A 22,074-nucleotide genomic window follows, 5' to 3' on the forward strand; every position below is an offset into this window, starting at 1 on the left:
AGATTGATATTGAAATCACAGGAAGATTCCACAAACTAAAATGGGGCATTATAGAACACATAAAACAATGAAAGGGGAAATGTATAGAGAACAACAAATTAAATACTATGGGCCAGATTACAAGTGGAATGCTAAATATTGCTTTCATAAAAGCAATATTTTTTTTTTTGCTCCACGTTGTAATACCAGAGCACGCTAATATGCGCTGGTATTATAAGTTGTCACCAAAGTGATCGTAACTTCGCGTTCAAATTGCTGGGAAGCATTGCACTTACAAGAGTGCACTTCCTAGGCTCCTATGGGAGCCTCGTTCTGATTCGTCAGAGATGACAATTTTAGTGTTGACTGTCCCTTTAACTCTTCATTTCACAGGTGCTATCTACAAATATTGGCATGCAAAAGTTAGCATATTTTCAAGCATTACAAATAAAATACTCCATATTACATCAAAGTATTTTAGAAGAAATAAACATTGAAGCTTGTTTAAATAAAGTACATCATGCACAAATCAAATTAATACAAATGTTAAGATTATTTAATAAACACATTTGTCAGAAAATTTACTTTACAATAAGCTTCAACTTTCTAGCTTCCTATTAGTTAAATGACACTATGACAAATGGCTACCAACCCCTGAATCCTGACATTGTACACCAATACAAAGCCCTAAACAATGCATCTATCTTCAAGCATTAATTATCAAGTATGAAATGATTGTGCTTGTTTAAAATTCGCTGAGCATAATCGAAAATGTTATTTCTAAAAAAAACTTACAAAGGCATCACAGGAATGAAAAATAGTGCAAATATTCACAATTTTATTTTTCACATTTCACCTGAGCATGTACAAGAATTTTAACAGTGGAAACAATCCAAGGGAACAAGTAAGATATACCATTCAAAAGAGGCCCAAATGTGTTGTCAATAGGTGAAGGATGACAAACAAAACAATGAAAGTCTGATAAAAAATATTTTCTAATGGACTGTAATACCTCCTTCAGATTGTCCTCATGCAAAGCATTGGTAGTACAGGTAGCCCTCAGTTTAAATCGAAACCGTTGTAAATTGAAACCCAGTTTATAATGTAAGTCAATGGGAAGTGAGGGAGTTAGGTTCCAGGCCCCTCTCAAAATTGTCATAAGTAACACCTAATACATTATTTTTAAAGCTTTGAAATGAAGACCTTAAATACTAAACAGCATTATAAACCTAATAAAATAATCACACAACACAAACTTCACTTGCATTTTTCTGCAAACAGTTCTTTCTATGCATTCCAGTCTGGACCGATTTATAGACAGGAAGATCTTGTTCCTTTGAAATCTGCTTGATAGCTATGGTCTGGTTAACCTGATTAATTTCAGCTTGCTTGGCTTTGCTGCAACACAAGCAAACAGCTCCACCTACTGGCTATTTTAATAAATGCACTGCTTCTCAATGCTTTTCAATAGCAGTCACATGACTGGAAAAAAAGGTTGTTATTCTGAAACGGTGTAAATTGAACCGTTGTAAACCGAGGGCCACCTGTACTAACATAATGCAAAGTTGCTTGAAATCCAAGCAAGAGTTGAAACTGATTGGAATGGCTTTGAAAAGCTATGTGCCACATTTCACACAGCTCTTTGATGGAATGGAATATATATATAAATAGCCTTTAATTTTAAAATTGTCAGTTTTGCATATAAAATATCAGAGAGGAGGAACGTCTTGCTGTTGACCCATTATACTAGCAACAAAGAGCCTTTTGGAAACTGTAGGTTGTCTAGCGTAGATATAATTAATAGTATCTACTTTGACTGAAGAGGCCGTGATCAAGATTTCAAAATATCAAGAGTATTAAGAATTATTGCATTAAGCAGTGGTACTTTTTTGTTAGACTAATTACACATTTTAAAAATACAAACTTTCTAGAGTGTCCTCTCATCCTCAGGACTGAAACAATACAGACCAACGAATAGTGTATCAGACATGAAGAAGAGAGGAGTCTCTTGAAAGCATGACTTTTTTTGTACAAATGTATAGTTAGTCCAATAAAAAAATGCTTAATGCAATCATCTTGATATTTTGGCATCTTAGTCACGGCCTTTCCAGTCAATGTAGATCCTATTAAAGGGACATTGTACACTAGATTTTTCTTTGCATAAATGTTTTGTAGATGATCGATTTATATAGCTCATTGGAAGTGTTTTTATAAAAATGTATAGTTTTGCTTATTTTTTAAAAAAGTGCTGATTTTCAAACTCCTAACCAGGCCCCACAGTACCAGATGTATACACGCGTTTACAGACTCCTGCAGGCTTCTGTACTGGATTTTTAGATCAGTATCTGTGCATATTTTGCTTTATAGTAGTGTCAATTACATGGAGTTATATGAAAATTGGTGTATACTGTCCATTTAATTATATCTACTCTAGACAACCTACAATTTCAAACTTACATTTAAAAAAGACAAGCTTTCTAGAGATTTCTCTCTTCCTCAGGTCTGATACAATATCCAATGGTCTGTATTGCTTCAGACATGAGGAAGAGTGGAAACTCAAAAGCTTGTCTTTTTTAATGTATAATTAGTCCAATAAAAAAGTATCACTACTTAAAGGGCTATTATAGTGATAAAGTGACATGCTCTAATTCTGTGTGTGTGTAATTTTATCACTAACAATACTGCAAAGCTATGTGGATATATAAGACTGCCTGTACTGAGCTAGTCCCGAGCGGAAACTGACACTAATCCAATCAGCAGCGATAGTCACACGACCCAGCTGTGCGAATAGTGCTGCTTATTGGATCAGTGCCAGCTTCCACTCAAGACCAGGACTGATAGCCTTACAAAATACATGCTCTAAAACTAATTAGAGCTTGTCATTTTTTGACTATCATGACCCTTTAAATACACATTAAATTTATATACCCTTATAACAGGACATCAAAAAGACCTAGTAACCCCAATCCCCTTTGTTTTAAACCCCAGAACCCCCTCTTTAAAATAAAACCCCCGTATTATTTTTAATAGCCAGGTGATCACTGGGGGAATAATGATTACTTGGTGTGAATGTCCATTTATTAGAATTGAGGGTTATGGAAGTTCCTATGTGCAGAACATAGCTATACCGAAAGGTTCTTATTGATATGAACATAACCCCTTCTCTTTACTATATAATTTAGTGGAAAAATGATGCACACTAATGTTTATAACCTTGATTATTAAAATTTTTATTAAAAAAATGCATTTTTTTACACTTTTAGTTGCAGGTTTCTTACATGTCACAATATGTACATAAAATAATGGTACAGTCCATATTTGTCGGGTTTTCTAAAAAAATAAATAAGATATATACAGGTACAAAACCTTATATCCATACTGCTTGGGACCAGTATCGGTTTGGATTTCAGAACAGCTTGGATTTTGGAATAGTTGTATATTTGCATCTGTAAAATAGGACAGCTTGGAAAGGGCACGGCACCATTTATAAACATATGATGTAATTTAGGCAATATTTACATCTCTTAATACATCTTTATATCATTTATATTACTTTTATATACATAGCGCTTTCAGAAAGATAGCGCAGTACTGTAAACAGAAAAGTAATAGTTGTTGTTTTAATATATAGACTAGCATTTGTATTTTAGAGCACAAAAAAACATCAGGCAGAGAAGATTGTGATTTACTGGAAAATGGTAATTTTAATCGTTAAAAAAACAAACTGAATGAAAAAGTCTGGATTTCAGAATAATTCTGTTTTTTGGAATTACAGATTTGGGGTTTGTACCTGTAATATGTATGGTCTACAGTAGGGCTTAAATGTGAGAATCAACTAAAAACGGCAAACCAGATTAGCACAGGGGTGAAAATGGTTCAGCAGTTAAAGGGTTAAAATCTAAATTTACTTGCCATGTTGGAAAAATACCAGCTGGGTAGCAACCCTAAACACTAGGTAACACACTATTTGGAGTTTATATTCCAGATCAAACTATGGAGAAGCACTCTCAATATGAAAATATTGACCAATTATGTAAAAACTTATATTATGCTTAGCTGATCATTTTCTTTTCTTCTGATGGGGAGAGTCCACAGCTGCATTCATTACTTTTGGGAATTCAGAACCTGGCCACCAGGAGGAGGCAAAGACACCACAGCCAAAGGCTTCAATACCTCCCCCACTTCCACCATCCCCCAGTCATTCTGCCAAGGGAACAAGGAACCGTAGGATAAATATCAGGGTGAAAAAGGTGCCAGAAGAATAAAATAAACGGCCGCCCCATATAAGAACGTGGGCAGGGAGCTGTGGACTCTCCCCATCAGAAGAAAAGAAAATGATCAGGTAAGCATAATTTAAGTTTTTCTTCTTAAACGGGGAGAGTCCACAGCTGCATTCATTACTTTTGGGAAAATACCCAAGCACTGAATGCAAAAAAAGGGCGGGCAGACAAGGTGGCCCATTCGGAGGGCACCACAGCCTGAAATTACCCAAACACTTGACAAAAACAAACTGCTTCACCAGAAACAGAAGGATAAAACCTGAAAGGACCAGGTGACTGCCCATCAGTTAAAACCAGCAAGGCCCTAGTTAGAGACTGCTCAGAATCAGTTGATTCCACTGAGCACAAAGCCTCTGAGGAGGCAAGTCCCGCAGGCTCCAAGCCCACACTAAAACTTACCCCCGACCCGAGGGAAGGGGACCTCCACATACCATCTGAAGGGAAGAGGAAGAAGAACTCAACACAGATCTAAAGACCAACAACCTAGGGCAAAAGGAACCCTAGTCGAACTCCAAGCGCAAACCAAGGTTGCAGCAGGACAAAAACGCATAGAGAACGAACTCCAACGACCGAACAAAGGGAAGGAAGGAGAAAAAAAACACCCCTATCTGAATGGAAGTCCAAGGGACCATGTAACGTCCCAACCCTGGAGACCTAGAGAGACAAGTTAGACCCCATGCCTCACACAGCATGCAATCCGCACTATGAAAGAGCGACCGAGGGACAAAAAAACCCTCCAGGAACCGCCTAAAAATAACACCATAAATCTTATTGTGTTTCAGAAGAAGCCACTGGCTTCCCTCTGCAACAGAAGTCTAGCAGACTCCAGCCATTAACACTAGCCAACCAAGCTAGGAACTGCACCAGGACTCCCACAAAAGAAAAATTCAGGAGTGCAGAAACTCATTCCCTCTCAGGAAAAACAAGGAAGAAGAAAGCATCCAAAACCAGCAGAGAAAGCCCCCTGCTGAGGAAGAAACCCCACAAAGCCTCCCAGTGAAGAAGGGATCACCAGATCAAAGTAAGATATGCGGTCAAGACTCAACCAAGCCGACAGACCTCTGACCCCCTCTCCGAGGCAGCGGACTAAGCATCAAAGCGACTGGCAATGTCCGAAGGCAGGGAAAGAAACCATTCCCCCCTGACAACTCAGATCCTCAGTAAGGAAAAAGGAGAACTAAATTGAACGGTACCAATGGGTAGAACAAACTCCACCTTTTGCTAACAGGACTGGCATGCTAACCAACTAAGCTATGACAGAACATAGGACGAACTTGGGTTCCAGGACCAAACCACAGATCCTTGCCCTCCAAGAAGGGACACTCCCAGGCAAAAAAAGAGACTACACTGAAACAACAGTGACAGCACAATACCAGAATCCCACCCTTCATGACATCCTGCACGCAAGGCAGGGGGGACCCCACTGAACAGAGGAAGACCTCTGGGTGCCACCACAGCCACATCCAAAGGTCCTCAGACACTGGACGTTCGCTAAGTATCCCAGAGACAGAGAGCATATCTCCTAAAGGCTCAAGGGACAACACCCCAGAGTTAGAGCTCAAAACTCGATAATCCCTTCAGGATTAACCTCCCGGAAACCCCCACAGCTCAAGGAATTAACGATGGACGAGCCTCACAATTCCTGGCGAGCGACAGAAAAAAGCAGAGGCATCTTTAAGTATGGGCAGCTCCAGAAAAAAATGGAGACAAACGCATTCTCCAGAGCCCCAAAACAAAGGAGCAGACGAGAAACAGTAGGAGGAAGAAAAAAGGAAGAGTTAACGTCATCAAGGCATCAAAAAATACATGCAATAAGAATACCATAGAGGAGAGAAAATCCTCCAACCTGGTACTCCAAGGAGTCCTTTCAACCTCCAGTCCCATTGGGAATGGAGAACCCTAGCTCCGAGGCCAAAGGACTTCCAGAACCCCCAGAGTAATCTTAAGCAGGATCCCTTCTGGAACCCCTCCAATGATCAGGAACAGGACAATGAGGACTGAGTACAATCCCTCTGATGCCCCACCCAAAGGAAGAAATGAGAACCAGCCTGACGTCAAGGAACGAAAGGCCTCCTCTACCATGCTCTAGCCCTGCAAGGGGCAGATCCTAAAAAAAAAAAAAAATTTTTGGAAAACTCATGGATGATCCACTCCACAGAAAACTTTAGTAAAGTGAAAGATTTATTCGATCTGAAGAGAAATCAGAGTAGAACGAACTCTTCATCCGAGAGAGCAAATCACCACCAAACCAGGACCGTCAGTCATACCTGCACCATGTGGATGATATAGACCTTAAGGAACAGAAATTAGTGTCCGACCAGGACCAGCCTGTTACATAGGGCCCTCAGAACTGACCCAGGCCACAGAAAAATCGAAACCTCAATAGGAATCGAGAAAAGGAACTATAGACATAACAATGTACTAACACCTTAACATGCAACTTCCGCGGAAGTGCCCAAGCGATCACAAAATCGCTAGTATCAAATTGCAGAGAAGAAATGTTTCCCAACGGAAAAATTATAACAGACATGAGCTTCTCAAAAGAAATAAAATACATCATAACCGAATCAAAGAAAAAGTGGGCAGCACCCGCAGGTGAACACCCAAGAAGAATGGGCACACTAACAGGACCAGCCAATCAGAGACCCCATTTTCCCGAAGCTCAGAACTGGAATAAGATATCCAAAAAAGAAACGACAAGGAGATTAACTTCATCCCCCCTCCCCCGTCTAACCCAGCTTGCCGTCTGGAACCGAAGACAGAGGACCCCTCAACCCATTAGGATTGGGATCCTCCAGCACCGCCAAAACATGCTGCAGAAGGACACGAAGGCGTGCCAGTCTACAACAAAAAGCAAGACTTACCTCCGCCGGGGCAACTGACGACCCTGACCCGAGGGTTGGGCCCCTGAAGCTTCAGAGGAAACCGCTTCCCCAGATGGCTGATCTGACCCAGACGATCCCACGCCTGACTAGCCCTGGTTAACAGAACACGGACAGTAACTCATCAACACCTTCCTCCCAGGAAGTTGTAAATGTGTCAACGCCAAAGATATGGCCATGCGGAACCGTGCAGTAACCTCTGGAGGAAACAAGCCGCCTTCCGGAGAAGGGGTGTCGGCATTAGAGACACCTGCTTGCTTAGCTAAGGAAGGTTCTAGGGCAAGCGCCTCACGGGATGTGTGATCCCCAGTGGCGGAAGGCTCTGCGGACTCTAAGTTCACTGTTGCGGGAGAGGAGAGCACTCTAAAGCGGCATTCGGAACATAACTGATGGGCATGGATTACCCAGACTCTTCGCAAGAAATAGAATCTGAATCAGAGACATTCGTCTCCAAAAAGTCAGAATCCTCCATAACTTGGATGGAAACTATGGACAGAAGAAAAAAAATAAAAACGGCACCTTACACCCCCAATGGCTGGGGCACTCACCACCTCCTGGGACCCAGACAACAAGCGAAACAGACTCTCTCCTTCGCCACACGGTCAGGAATACGGAATGGAGTGCAGAACATGACCACGTCTAGTCACAAGGTACACCATGCAGGCCAGAGAAAAGCACGCCAAGGCCACAAGAGCCGCGCAGTCTGACAAAAAAAGGCTGTTACGTTCCGATATAGCCACGAGCCCAAGCATCACTACACATTAGCAGACAGAATCACATAACAAACATGATTAAAGTTCCCCCTGTTCAATAACCCCCCTCAGGAGATATTAACCCTTGATTCCATAAAGATAAAGGTGTCCCACTGAGACCCTGACTTCCTCGTTTGCATTATATTCAAACATCAAAGTAAAATGAAACGATCTTCAAGTGTGACAGGTAGTAGCCTCGCTTCTGACATGGACTTGAGTGAAGAAAGCAGGCAGCAAAACTCGTCAACGCTGATTGTTAAGGAGCTGTTAACATGAGTCGGGATGGTTTCACAGACTCTCCCTGCATCTCCGGACTCTAACATTCATCCTTGCTCTCACTGAGAGGCTGACAGGATTACTTAAAACTCCAGGCCCATTTTGAAGCGTACTACCCTCCAATCGACACTATCTTTAATCTTCCGACACTTCTCTGCCAACCTCCTGTGACGAAAGGCAAAGAATGACTGGAGGATGAGGGAAGTAGGGAGGTATTTAAGCCTTTGGCTGGGTGTCTTTGCCTCCTCCTGGTGGCCAGGTTCTGAATTCCCAAAAGTAATGAATGCAGCAGTGGACTCTCCCCGTTTCAGCTCAAATCAAGAAGTTTATTAGTCTGTTTTCTTAGGTGTTCTCTGGCCAGGTGGGTTTCTTGTGTAATTTCTGGTATTTATTGTTCAATAAAAAATGTTTCTGAAGTCAAATCCGTTTGTTGCAAATTACATTATAATCTCTTATTCAACAAAATACTTTAAAAGAAGAGATAGCCCTTATAGTCATACCAGATATGCAAATTAGTTCTGTTTAATTAGCTATATTTTAATTTAGCAGGGCTGTAACTGTAGAAGTGCATGTCAGACTTCTGGGAGATGTTCTACGTCTCCTTTAGGATTGTGTGGTCCACGCAGTGAAACCTAAGAGCTAAATGGCTGCAGAACGCAGATTTCATACTTTATTTGCCCACACATAACATGGCGACCTCAACACAAGCTGCGCGAGAGTACAGTTCACATAGCTATCATTTTGTTGATTTGGTTATTCTGTCATATCCATCCGCCACAGTTATTTTAAATATAGTGCCCCATTTTGTATCATAAAAAAGTAATATATTAAATTATTTATAGTTATTTCGTTTCGTATATCTATCTATATATAGATATATATTTTAAATTACGCATCCTTCAGTAAACAGGATACAACTAACAAACAATATGGCACAGTGACTGCGGAGTGATTCGTTGCTGTCCTCGATAGGTGCCAGAGAGGAGTATTTTGCGTGCCCTAATAAGAAGCCAAAAAGTCTGCAAAGGGAAAAAGGTAAGAAAATATCAACAACGTGTTAAAAAGAGATTAGATTTTATTGAAACGATTCATAGAACCTTTGTCTTAGAGAGGGTAAGTGTTTGGAAAGTCCGTAACAAGATGGCGGCTGTGAGCAGGCAATGCAAGGACAGCCTGGGGGAGAGGACCCCGCAGGGAACATAACCTAATACAGACAGCGGACTGTAGTACTGGGAAAGGGGTCTTAGCTAAAGGTACATGAGGTGCTGTTTGTGGAGTTTTGTAAAATTTGGTTTGTCTTATTTTTAGTTCTGGGAATGACACCGACAAGAGAAAGAGACGATGATAACAACAAAGCAGACACATCACACATGCTGTATGTTCTTTCGATTTGATATATATATATGTGTGTGTATATATATATATATATATATATATATATATATATATATATATATATATATATATATATATATAATACACACTACACACACACACACACACACACCGGTCGTTTCGTGTTAAGTAGCAGTGAATTACAAATCCATATGAGCACATGAAAGTAATAAACATTGATTTCAAAAGTTTTTGTTTATGGTTGGTGTTTTCAGTGATCAGGTACATTTCAACTTGTAGCAAAATATATTGTAAGCATGTATGTAGTTTAGTAGATACAGTAAAGTTTTGGGAATCTCACCACCTGCACTTAGTCTGAAGAAGGGGTAAGATCCCCCAAAACGTCACTGTATCTGAGTGCCAACTTTATCTGAGGTGAGGTTTATATATCAATTTATTTGTATAGCGATAGGGGTATACAATGGCAAGGATTTGCGACAAGATTAAAAAACAAAACAGACTAAACAAATCTATTAAATAATTATGTTTTACATTTTCCGCCACTATAAGTCAGTGTCATTTTGTATCCCTATTTGTGTAGCCACTGTTCTGTCGATAACAACAATCTGACATCACTTCCGTGTCCTGTGAGTGACCGGATTCACAACCAATCAGATAGGCCTGTAATCGCCTATCTTCACTATCTATTTTGCCTCTGCCTGGGGGGTTCAAGGGGGGCAAAGCCCCGTTGTAAACCTCATTCCCCAAGGTTTACTTGGGCTGTATGCCAAAAGGTCTGCGGTGGCCCCCCAGAGACAAAACAGATATTAAAATAAGAGTCACCGGAAGTGACGTCAGATTGGAGTTTTTGACGAGTTGGAGTTCTCGACAGAACACCACCACTGTGACATTTGTGAATGCGCTAGAGATAATAAAATAAATGATAACAATTTAAATTTCTGATTTAAATGGGCATGAAACCCACATTTTTTCTTTTATCATTTAGACAGAGCATTTTCATTTTAAACAACTTTCCAGTTTACTTCTATTATGAAATTGGATTCATTCTTTTGGGGCAAGATTTATCATTGCTATTCTCCTATATTTGCGCCTAAAAATGCGCACACAAAAAACACCCCTATTTATCATTCAAAAATGTGCCTAAAATTGGTCAAGTTCGATTGTAAAATTCTCCTACTCTGTTCCCGTTGTCCTAGGTGTGCCCAAAAAAGGGTTACATTTGATTGTTTTAGTCATATTTCCTATAGTATGCTTAATTAAAGTGAAGGTAAAGTTTTCTTAAAGGGACATTGAACCCAATTTTTTTCTTTAATGATTCAGATAGAGCATGCAACTTTCAAATTTACTCCTATTATCAAATTTTCTTTGTTCTCTTGCTATCTTTATTTGAAAAAGAAGACATCTAAGGGTTTTTTTTTGGTTCAAAACTCTGGACAGCACCATTTTATTGGTGGATGAATTTATCCACCAGTCAGCAAGGTTAACCCAGGTTGTTCACCAAAAATGGGCCAGCATCTAAACTTACATTCTTGCATTTCAAATAAAGATACCAAGAGAATGAAGAAAATTTGATAATAGGTGTAAATTAGAAAGTTGCTTAAAATGTCATGCTCAATCTGAATCACAAAAGAAAAAAATTGGGTTCAATGTCCCTTTAATTTTGAAGACGTCAATGCATCAAATAATAGTAGAAGAAGCTGATCGCAAAGTTTATTTTAATATTCTTTTAATATTTTGATAGTTTTTAAATAACCACTACTTCCTGATTTTCTGTGCTGTGACGTATAGAGAGGTCCCACCTGCTCTATACGGATCTCTAAAGCGCCTTCACGATGATCGTCACTAATGCGCGAATCAGCGAATTCTCCAGCTACTGCGCATGTGATACTCTGAAATCCGTAAAAAGCATATGACATAATGCGGATATTCATAATAAAATTGCAAAACTGGAGCTCGCTTTGATTCCAATATGAATAATAAAACTATAGCGCATGTGCAGTTTAAAAAGGAGGTGGGTGACGTAGTTTGACGGCCGCCTAACGGCCAGAATTTCAATTGGATGTTTTCAGAACGTGATCCAGTAAAAAAAAAAAAAAATAACGGGTTGAATTGGCTAACCTTAAAAAATAGTTAGATTACGGCGATAATTCATTTACCGATAATTTTGAAAAACTTGATGAATGAAAGTCGTATTTATTTGGGACAAAGAATGTAACTCCAGATCATCAAATAGGTAACTTTACCTTCACGTTAATTCAACTAGTTACAAATATATTATTTCTTTTCTCCTATAGTGCACTAAAGTTTTCCATAATTTCTAGAAATCTATTCTCTACCAGTTGTAGAAGCAAAAGGGGAAAAAAAAAGGGCTCAACAAGGCGCAAAAATATTATATAACAAAGCACAATAATAATGTATACTGGAGCGCAAAAACAATATATAAAAGGGTGCAAAAATAATATATATAAAAAGAAGCGCAAAATAATGAAAACAGATCTTTGTTGAAGAGGAGTGTTAAAGTGAAGGTAAACTTTACAAGGTTCGATTATTGCAAATGTAAATACATATAAAATTAAGGGTACTTTAACCCTTTCATGACATAGGCAATTGTTCAAGTTCTGAACGTAAACGAAACCTTGAATTTCAGCTATATGTCTTTTCAACCATAATTTACCCCTTTCACATTAAGTGCACCCACACTAATTATATATTGTTTTTTAGAGGACAGATAGGGCTTTCTTTTGGCATAAAAGATTTATTTCTCAACTATAATATTATATAAAAAAAAAATCAAAGTAAGTGTGAGAAATTAAGAAATTTTAAGCTTTCCAAATGATTTTATTGTGAATATCATCATCCTGATATGTTACTGCAATAAAACACCCATACTTGTGTTTAGCGATGTCCCATGAGTATAACGATACCCCCCATGTACAGGTTTTCTGAGATTTCTGGAATTTACAAGGCCCAACATACGGCCTACCCATTTACATAGAAATCGGGCCCATTCATTTTCTGGGCTTAAGTTGCCTTTCATACATTATAGCAGCCCAAGAATGAAAATTACCCCATCATGGCATACCATTTACAAAAGTAGACAACCAAGGGTATTCCAAAAGGGCCATGTCACGTCTTTTTGTGAAGCCCCTTAGTCACAACACCTGGCCAAATGTAATGGTAATTTTTTTTGCATGCGTTTTTTGCACAAACACTGCACTTTGGCTGTTTCTGTCATCAACCTTTTATGTTTTGCTGCTAAAAAACACACATATTAGTGTTTGTCAAGGTCCTACGAGTAAAACAGTACCCCCATGTACAAGTTTTATAGGGTTTACAGAAGTTACAGGGCCAAATATGGGGTCTGCCCATTTCAGTCTTTATGCATGGAAATTTGGCACCTTAATTTTCTGTGCCTATGTCCTCTTTGAGACATTATAGCAGCCCAGGAATGAAAATTACCCCATCATGGCATACCATTTTCAAAAGAAGACACCCTAGGGTATTCCAAAAGGGCCATGTCACATCTTTTTGTGAAGCCCCTTAGGCATAACATCTGGCCATATGTAGTGGTCATTTTTTTTGTATGCGTTTTTTGCACAAACACTGCACTTTGGCTGTTTCTGTCATCAACCTTTTATGTTTTGCTGCTATAAAACACACATATTAGTGTTTGTCAAGGTCCTACGAGTAAAACAGTACCCCCCATGTACAGGTTTTATGGGGTTTACAGAAGTTACAGGGCCAAATATGGGGTCTGCCCATTTACATGGAAAATTGGCACATTCATTTTCTGGGCCTTTGTCCTCTTTGAGACTATGAAAAAGGACTATGTTTAGTCTTTGTTTATAGCCACTTAGTCACAACATCTGGCCAAAGGTAATGTTCATGTTTTAGTTTATCACAAAAACACTGCCTTTTTGCTGTTTATATCATCCTTTTATGTTTTACTGCTATAATACACCCATCTTTGTGTTCAGCGATGTCCCATGAGTACAACAATACCCCCTATGTACAGGTTTTATGTGGTTTCAGGAAGTTACAGCGCCCAATATAGGGTCTGCCAATTTGCATGGAAATTTGGCACATTGATTTTATGGACCTTTGTTGCCTTTGAGACAGTATGGCAGCGCAGGAATGAAAATTACCCCACCATGGCATACCATTTGCAAAAGTAGACAACCCAGTATTGAAAAAGGACTATGTTTAGTATTTTTTTGTAGCCACTTAGTCACAAAACCTGGTCAAATTTAGTGGTCATATTTTTTTATTTGCTTTTTTCACACAGACACTGCTTTTTTTCTATTTAGATAATCATCCTTATATTTTTTACTGCTATAATACACCCATATCTGTGTTCAGTGATCTCCCATGAGTGCAACAATACCCCCTATGCACAGGTTTTATGTGGTTTTAGGAAGTTACAGGGCCCAATATAGGGTCTGCATAGAAATTTGGCACATTGATTTTCTGGACCTATGTTGCCTTTGAGACAGTATGGCAGCCCAGGAATGAAAATTACCCCCCTCATGACATACCATTTGCAAAAGTGGATAACTCAGGATATTCTAAAAGGAGTATTTTAGTTGTTTTGTATAACTTATAATGGCCTTAGAGTGGATGGGCTTAACATATAAAGGGACAGGACAAGGTCAGGGGATTTATGAAGTTAGGAATACAGAATAATAAAATAAAATAAATTAGGAACACATACAGATTGCTTTCAAATTAAAAGTTTAACTCTGTGTGATATATTCGAAAGCAATCAGTGATACAGAGGCCAGGTTGAGAGGGGCAGTCAGGGCAGTGGTAACTAGAATCCCTCCTCCCTCCTTTTTTATTGCAGACTCTGCATCTTTGCTGGGGTGTTAATTTGCAGGCAGTGGGGGGGATCCTAGTGGGAAAATGCCTGCCACAGAGTCGCTCGACATTTTCAGATTGAACAGTGGGAGGATTAGGGGTCTGGTTAAACAAAATATCAGATGTTACATTTAACACAAATTCCAAAAAAGTATAAGGCGATTTTTTGTACAGCACATATGCATTATATACTGCGATCTGCATAATATAAAAAGCTACTTTTTTGTACCAAGTTCTAGTTTTTCTTTGAATTAGATATGGCTGCAGGCACCGGTCAGCTAAATCTACCCCCCCATGTTTTTGTTGTACTCCACAATGCACTTTGGCTTTAGGATCTGTGCAGATCTTCCCTTCACAGACACTGGCACTGTAGCTTCATCGTGCATTGTGGAGAGCATGTACACATCTTTTTTATCAGTGTACCGAAGGGCCAGTAGCTCATTGTGGCGTAAAGCTGACGTTGTGCTACTCTTTTTTTCCCATATGTCATCTTCTGGGGGAAACCTTTGCGATTTTTTTCTCGTGCCACAGGCCACGGTTTCAAAATAAAAATTTTAATAGCTCTGTGCTGGTGTAAAAATTATCGAGCCACAAATGGTACCCTTTATTTAGCAGGGGTAGTAGGAGATCCCACACAATTTTCCCACTTGTGCCAACTGAATCTGGGCAGCCAGGTGGATCCAAGTGGCTATCCTTTCCCTGGTAGATGCGAAATGCCCAGGTATACCCAGTACTGCATTCACAGAGCTTATAACATTTTACCCCATAGTGGGACCTCTTGGATGGTTACATTTCATGAGGGACTCATCAATGCAAATGTCCTGCTCAGGTATGTAAACTTCTTTAAATTTTTGGGACAGATGGCTTATCAGGGGCCTTAGTCTATATAGCCTGTCATGCAGGGGGTCATTTCTGGGGGAGCACTTGGTATTATCATTAAAATGGAGAAACCGCAGCAATTGTTCATATCTGTCCCTCTTCATAACCCCTGGAAAAAGAGGGGTAGCCAGGATGGGGTTCTGGCTCCAGTATGAACGAATGCTGGGTTTCTTCACAATCCCCATTATAAATGTCAGAGTCCAAAACTTTTTAATCTCTGGTATGTCAGTGGGGTGCCAGGTATTTTTTCTGACATACAGAGATTGGGGATTTTTGGACAGATACTGGCTGGCATATAAATTTGTTTGAGCAACTATATGCTCAAACATGGCATCTGTCAGAATCAGTGACATATAGTTTATTGGCTCCCATACTGGAACATCACTTGTGATGCCAGGAGTCTCAGTAAATTCTGGCATTTCTGGGGCAGTGAAATTTGGGGGTAGCCAATTTTGGTCATTTGTGCGACGCCTCCTTTTAGGTGGCGGGCAGGGAGCACCAGCATCAGATGTATCACTCAGGGGCTCTATATCTGATGCCGTAAGGGTTGCGCTGTCAGACAGAGCAGAGAGGGTTTCACTCCCTGAATCTTCGGCAAGAATGGCATAAGCCTCTTCTGCTGAATAGCGTGCCATAAGGGATTTTTTTCAATACGAATTACCACTTCACCTTCCCCAAAATCCTACTAAACCACCCCAATTACCACCTCCCAATTACCACCCACCCTATTCCCTCAGATTTTTTTAAAAAATATTATATTATATTATTATTATAAATATTTTTTTATATATTATTTTTTTTTTTTTAGAAACTAAAAAAAAAAAAAGGAAGTGGGAAGGGTAGTGATTGGGAACAGCAGGGAAGGGGTTAATAATAACTAAAGATCCCCACAAATAAACTTTTGGGCACTGATCAAAGCCCTGACAGGCTGATCACTGTGATATTAGGCTGATCACAGTAGCAGCTCAGTGATCAGCAGCAAAAACAATATATATATATATATATTTGTAACCCCCACAAATAAACCCCCAATGCTTTTGATCAACACAGCCCAAGTTATATTAGGCTGATCACAGTAGCAGCTCTGTGATCAGCAGCAAACGGTTCAATTTACACCGTTTCAGAATAACAACCTTTTTTTCCAGTCATGTGACTGCTATTGAAAAGCATTGAGAAGCAGTGCATTTATTAAAATAGCCTGTAGGTGGAGCTGTCCGCTTGTGTTGCAGCAAAGCCAAGCAAGCTGAAATTAATCAGTTTAACCAGACCTGAGCTATCAAGCAGATTTCAAAGGAACAAGATCTTCCTGTCTATAAATCAGTCCAGATTGGAATGCATAGAAAGAACTGTTTGCAGAAAAATGCAAGTGAAGTCTGTATTGTGTGATTATTTTATTAGGTTTATAATGCTGTTTAGCAAATGTTTTTGTTCATTTAACTTAGTTTAATTATATATTCTGTGTTGTGTGATTATTGTATTAGGTTTATAATGCTGTTTAGCATTTAAAGTTTTCATTTCAAAGCTTTAAAAATAATGTATTAGGTGTTACTTATGACAATTTTGAGAGGGGTCTGGAACCTATCTCCCTCACTTCCCATTGACTTACATTATAAACTGGGTTTCAATTTACAATGGTTTCGATTTACAACCATTCCTTCTGGAACCTAACCCCGGCGTAAACTGAGGGCTACCTGTGTATATGTATGTATGTGTATATATATATATATATATATATATATATATATATATATATATATATATATATATATATATATATATATATATATATATATATATATATATATATATATATATACAGGGAGTGCAGAATTATTAGGCAAATTGTATTTTTGAGGATTAATTTTATTATTGAACAACAACCATGTTCTCAATGAACCCAAAAAACTCATTAATATCAAAGCTGAATAGTTTTGGAAGTAGTTTTTAGTTTGTTTTTAGTTATAGCTATTTTAGGGGGATATCTGTGTGTGCAGGTGACTATTACTGTGCATAATTATTAGGCAACTTAACAAAAAACAAATATATACCCATTTCAATTATTTATTTTTACCAGTGAAACCAATATAACATCTCAACATTCACAAATATACATTTCTGACATTCAAAAACAAAGCAAAAACAAATCAGTGACCAATATAGCCACCTTTCTTTGCAAGGACACTCAAAAGCCTGCCATCCATGGATTCTGTCAGTGTTTTGATCTGTTCACCATCAACATTGCGTGCAGCAGCAACCACAGCCTCCCAGACACTGTTCAGAGAGGTGTACTGTTTTCCCTCCTTGTAAATCTCACATTTGATGATGGACCACAGGTTCTCAATGGGGTTCAGATCAGGTGAACAAGGAGGCCATGTCATTAGATTTTCTTCTTTTATACCCTTTCTTGCCAGCCACGCTGTGGAGTACTTGGACGCGTGTGATGGAGCATTGTCCTGCATGAAAATCATGTTTTTCTTGAAGGATGCAGACTTCTTCCTGTACCACTGCTTGAAGAAGGTGTCTTCCAGAAACTGGCAGTAGGACTGGGAGTTGAGCTTGACTCCATCCTCAACCCGAAAAGGCCCCACAAGCTCATCTTTGATGATACCAGCCCAAACCAGTACTCCACCTCCACCTTGCTGGCGTCTGAGTCGGACTGGAGCTCTCTGCCCTTTACCAATACAGCCACGGGCCCATCCATCTGGCCCATCAAGACTCACTCTCATTTCATCAGTCCATAAAACCTTAGAAAAATCAGTCTTGAGATATTTCTTGGCCCAGTCTTGACGTTTCAGCCTGTGTGTCTTGTTCAGTGGTGGTCGTCTTTCAGCCTTTCTTACCTTGGCCATGTCTCTGAGTATTGCACACCTTGTGCTTTTGGGCACTCCAGTGATGTTGCAGCTCTGAAATATGGCCAAACTGGTGGCAAGTGGCATCTTGGCAGCTGCACGCTTGACTTTTCTCAGTTCATGGGCAGTTATTTTGCGCCTTGGTTTTTCCACACGCTTCTTGCGACCCTGTTGACTATTTTGAATGAAATGCTTGATTGTTCGATGATCACGCTTCAGAAGCTTTGCAATTTTAAGAGTGCTGCATCCCTCTGCAAGATATCTCACTATTTTTGACTTTTCTGAGCCTGTCAAGTCCTTCTTTTGACCCATTTTGCCAAAGGAAAGGAAGTTGCCTAATAATTATGCACACCTGATATAGGGTGTTGATGTCATTAGACCACACCCCTTCTCATTACAGAGATGCACATCACCTAATATGCTTAATTGGTAGTAGGCTTTCAAGCCTATACAGCTTGGAGTAAGACAACATGCATAAAGAGGATGATGTGGTCAAAATACTCATTTGCCTAATAATTCTGCACTCCCTGTATGTATATATATATATATATATATATATATATATATATATATATATATATATATATATATATATATATATATATATATATATATATATATATATATACATACATACAAATATTTTAAAAAAAGTTAGCGATCTTACTATATACTAGATGGTTAATATAATAAAGCTTACAAAAACGCAAAACTTTACCTTCACTTTAACAAAACTACTAGAGGGGCTTTATAAATATTGCTATTGGTTCATATACAACTTACATGAAGAATAGTTGCTTATTTTCATTGATAAATAAGGCGCAGATACTAATTTGACTGGAGAAATGAATCTTTACATCCCCTCAGCCCATGCAGAAGCACAAAAAAAAAAGAAAGATTATTTTTGATAAATTTGAGCACACATATTTGCTTCTCTAAAGGCGAGCTGCAGGGAACCCATAGGAGAATTAACTGGAGAATTCTCCTTGCCCTTGATAAATCTTGCTCTTTGTATCTTTTGTTAAAGGAGACCCAATGTATTAATGGGACATGAGGCATATATATGCAGCCACCAATCATGAGCTAACTGCCAGTAATGCATTGCTGCTCCTGAACCTACCTAGGCATGCTTTCCATCAAAGGATAACGAGAGAACAAATTAAAATTAAGTACATTTGAAAGTTCAAAATTGCATTCTCTATTTTAATTGCGAAAGTTTCATTTTGCAAGCTTGAGTCTACACATGGGTATATATTTGTATGGCTGTATGTTTATTGTATTAGTATATATGAAAATATATATTTGCTTTGTAACAGATCTTATCATTGGTGGTTAAAGAGACATTACATTTTTATTACTGTGCTTTAATTAATGTATGTTCCAGGGATGAATAAAACTAAAGTTTTACTGTGTATCAGCCAATGAGCAGAAGAGACCCTATACTCCTTTGTAAACAATTATGAACTTACTGTTTCACATTAAATTAAAAAATCTTTTACATAGAGGGTCAGAAAAGTGTGTTTTTTTAAAAACAAGTAGTTTCGTCTGATTCTAAATTGTTTTAAAATAATAATCCTTACCATACTTTTTTGATTTTGAAGAAGCTGTCTAGAAATAGCTGACAGCCCTGGTATAATGTAACTTAAATGGGTCCAAGCAATCAACCAATCATATTGTTTATTATAATTGCTGAAATGAATATTCAATAAGTGTTACTACATACACGCATGTCTCATCAATGTGAAGCGTGTGTCAAAGTATTTGCGCTTGCGTATTTCACAGAGCAAGTCTGCAAGTGCTCATAGCATATATCATTCTATGCTTGTTAGTCGGTCGATAGAGAAGAGAATTATGGGAACCAATATGGCGGCCTGCGCTCCCGAGGGCTATATGTAGAGCCATCCGTGAATGGCTTTGCATAATTAAGTAAATGAAGGGAGTGCAAACATGGACATTTTTGCAAAGAAATATATTATATTTAAAAAAAAAAAAACATATTTAAGAAATGCAATAGCACTATGTCCCTTTAACATTTTTATTGCAAACATTAATTTTAGCATGTTTAACTGCTGTCCTTTCATATTCCATGTCTCTTTAAGCAAAATATATGCATTTGAATCTATCAAAGAACCTAACCCCTCTTTTCTTGTGTATTTGCTGCACATACAGTATAAATATATGTTCCAGTAAGTTACACAGATCTATATGCATGTACATGTCTTTGTATTTAATGAGAAGCAGGTACTCTGTGACTCACGCATAAGACCTGTTCATTTCCTATGAAGTGATTCATCTCCACAATCTGATATGGAACCAGACACTGGACATCACCTTATTCCCCTAGGCTTTGGGGGTTTCCATGAAGTTTCAGCCGGGTGGGTTACTTCCTTTTTGTATTATTTAAACTGATACTGGCAATCAAAAATAAATGTTTCAATGTGAATCATTTAAAAAGTGTTTGTGTAGTAACAGTGAACTACACCCACAGACTTTTCTGCTTGTCACAATACTGCCTGAGGTGATGATGTGGGAGAGACACAATTCGTACTGTTTTTATTGTATTGCTGTCAGTATAACGGTAGCTCCCATTGCTGTGCTATACAAGTTTATGATACTTTAAAATACATTGTACCCAACATAGGCTAAATGAGTTGGTAGATTTATTTTAAGAAATGTTAGTCATCAGAAGGCAGAACTTTTTATCATTTACTGCAATAAGTTTTTGTTTTAGTGAAAATTTTTCTGCAGTGTCTCTGAGGAGCCAGTTTTGCTTCGTTCTTTGCCCTTACTCAGTGTGCATGAGGACAGGTTCATGTACAGCCTCGCTGATGTCTGCTGTACGTTCCCACAGGGTCAGTCTGGGAACCTGCTCTACTGTACTGCTGGGGTCTATATGTTTATCTTGGAGGGCCTGCTGCTCCATGCTTATACTGCTGATGTATTCTATATGCTTCCTAAAGGATGGCACTTAGAAATGAGTCTCTCTCTTTTCACACACACACATATATATATATTTAATATGTGTGTGTGTGTGTGTATATATGTGTGTATATATATATATATATATATATATATATATATATATATATATATATATATATATATATATATATATATATATATATATATATAATCCACTGAAATAGGTGCACTCCCCACGAACAGTAAATTTTAATTCTGCCAGTCTGCTATAGAAAGTTAAAATATCCAAGTTATAACACAAGTACTCACTGGACAAGTGACGTTTCGGGGTGTTCACCCCTTCATCAGACCAATGGTGAACACCCCCGAAATGTCACATGTTTATATGGAATAAAACACTTTTTATTTCACCTGTATCAAATCCAGTGAGTGCTTGTGTTATAACTTGGATATATATATATATATATACCCTTCAACTTTGATGAAAGATTTCCATGGTTTGCAGTGATTCTTTCTTATATTCAGTATGTATATATGTATGTATGTGTGTGTATATATATATATATATATATATATATATATATATATCCTTCTGTTTCTCAACCTCCTACCCTTCTAGATTGTAAGTTCCCACGGGAATAGGGCCCTCAATTCCTCCTGTATGTGTTTGTAAATTTTGCCCGGTCTCTTACACGTTTTTATATAATTTGTTTTATTTAAATGAAATGTATCCATGGACAGCGCTGCAGAATTTGTTGGCACTTCATAAATAAAGTATAATAATATATATATATTCGAGCAAGACATCAAAGTGGGAAGCAATTGCTAGCTTTATGGGATGAATTGGTATAATACAACAATTGCTTATACCTTTAAAGTTGCATACAACTAATGGTGCAGACCCTTTGAAAATTTATGTTTAGAAACATACAGTAAGAAAGTCGAAACAAAGTATACTTATTTCCATAAAAGACAGGGATTTCAGCACTCTTTTTAAAGAATAAAATAAATAATCAGCTCAAAAATTTAAAGTGAACAAAGT

At 38.3% G+C, this 22,074-nt stretch overlaps 1 protein-coding gene and 1 pseudogene across 1 annotated transcript in view; one reads left to right on the forward strand and one right to left on the reverse strand.

The window, feature by feature from the left end:
• Positions 1–6,364: 6,364 nt before the first annotated feature.
• LOC128646362 (uncharacterized) lies at positions 6,365–6,469 on the reverse strand (annotated as a pseudogene).
• A 2,492-nt stretch (positions 6,470–8,961) lies between these two features.
• Positions 8,962–22,074, forward strand: part of ZNF335 (zinc finger protein 335) — a 168,661-nt gene continuing 155,548 nt past the window's right edge. Inside the window, exon 1 of the mRNA XM_053688670.1 lies at positions 8,962–9,204. The gene's annotated coding sequence lies outside the window, so the exon portion shown is untranslated. The remainder of the gene's footprint in view (positions 9,205–22,074) is intronic.

Source organism: Bombina bombina, chromosome 1 (genome assembly GCF_027579735.1).
Source record: "Bombina bombina isolate aBomBom1 chromosome 1, aBomBom1.pri, whole genome shotgun sequence".
NCBI classification, from domain to species: domain Eukaryota; kingdom Metazoa; phylum Chordata; class Amphibia; order Anura; family Bombinatoridae; genus Bombina; species Bombina bombina.